We start from the raw sequence: 1,896 nt of genomic DNA on the forward strand, positions 1-1,896 counted from the left end.
TTTTGTGAATTTGCACTTTTTTGTGAAATTTTGAATAAAAGGTGTACAAATAATATTTGGGTCTTATCCGATCCCTATGTGTTTATTTAAAATAGAATGTGTAAAAGTTTGGTGTAAAAATATATGTGCAAATATTAGAAGAGTTTGACTTAATGTATTCGTTTATAAATTTTTTATAATTTTTTATAAATTATACTATATACTTTTAAAAGTACCTAATGTAATTTAGTATATTTTCGAGAGTACATAATGTTATTCGTAAGAGTTTGTAAATAAAAAATTTATAAATATAACCATATCCATATAGTCATGTATATTGTATTACTTAGTTATCAAATACGTCAAATCGCAAAAATAATATAACGGTACGTAAGAGAATATCATTCTGTGACTTGTGAGGAATTGCACACATAAAGCTAATATTATTTGGACATTGGAATTTTAGGAATAAAGAGACTAATTAGGATTTAATAATAACTTTGTATTATATGAGTATTTTGAATTTCAGATAAAATATAAACTATAAAAACAAAAAGTAATTTAAATTGTTAAAAAATCGGATAATTAATTCAAGTAGAATTTAAAAAATTGAAAATTATATAAAGATACGCATAATCAATTTAAAAAATAAATTTCAAATTCGAAAAAATTGAGAATGACGTATGTCATTCATTAAGAGAAAATAAAGTAAGAAATTTAACTAATCATGAGCCAACTCTAATGTAATATACTGAGATAGATAATAATAATAATAAAAACTAGCATGTCAATAACTAGCGAATTCATTGAATACATTAGGGGAAGCAAGATACTAACTGGAAAACGCTACCGAATTCATTTCCTTTCCCTATAGACACTTGAGTTCCATCTCAAAATAAGCTCCAATTTCAAATAAAACAACGGAATTTAAAATAAAACCACTCTATCAACATCACCTATTCCTATATTTTGTTAAGATTATATAAGGTGTTTATCACAACAAGCAATAATATGTACTAAATTTTCAATCAAATACATCAACAACAAATGAATCTATTTCTGGCAAAAATCATAAAACGCATTAATACTAGCAATAAATACTCAAATAACGAAAATAAAAAAATCAAATTGAGCATTAAAATCATATATATTATTTAAGTCATGAAACATAATCAACTTAGGTAGACATGATATAGATAATTTCAAAGGGTGACACATTGATTAATAGAGTGTGCCCTAACAATCACTACAAGAAAAATAAAGAACTAGCTTTACTACCATAATTCCAAGGATAAAATAACTAAAAAAAGTGGTTAAGGGAGAATACCTCCTTATTTTTATTTTTAAAAAAATTCCATTAAACGCTCAAGTGGTGAGTCCTCAAGGACATAGTTGTTAAAATCTCGATTTATCACTACAATTTTACGTTTTTACGATTTTTTTTATCAAAATGATTTTACAAATATTCCAAACGCTTTTACGTTTTTACGATTTTTGACGATTTTTTTACATTACAATTTTATGTTTTACGATGATTTAATCATTTTTCGGTCTTACTTAAAATCTCGATTTTAACAACATTGCTAGTCAAGGGGTGGAAATGAAGGGAATCATTTTTAGAATTGCCCCGGTAAGAATGAAACGATAAGTGGTGAAGACATAAACCTTTCATCTTCTTATAACTCCACGGTTGTTTAACCGCTCTTTAACATGATAATATTATATAGTAAGATTTTAATCATACAAAAGTGAATCGATGATAAAAAAAAAAGAGAAAAAATATTAGATAAAAAAACTATAAAATTATCACCGTTGATTTGTTCATTAATGATTTAGATCCATCTCATGTGACATAGTCATGTTAAATAATACATGAGAGAATCTATTTTCAAATTTACATACCAATAACTTTATGAA

Source organism: Gastrolobium bilobum, unplaced genomic scaffold (assembly GCF_033153095.1).
Source record: "Gastrolobium bilobum isolate Gb01-03AN ecotype WA unplaced genomic scaffold, APGP_CSIRO_Gbil_v1 utg1030, whole genome shotgun sequence".
NCBI classification, from domain to species: Eukaryota; Viridiplantae; Streptophyta; class Magnoliopsida; order Fabales; family Fabaceae; genus Gastrolobium; species Gastrolobium bilobum.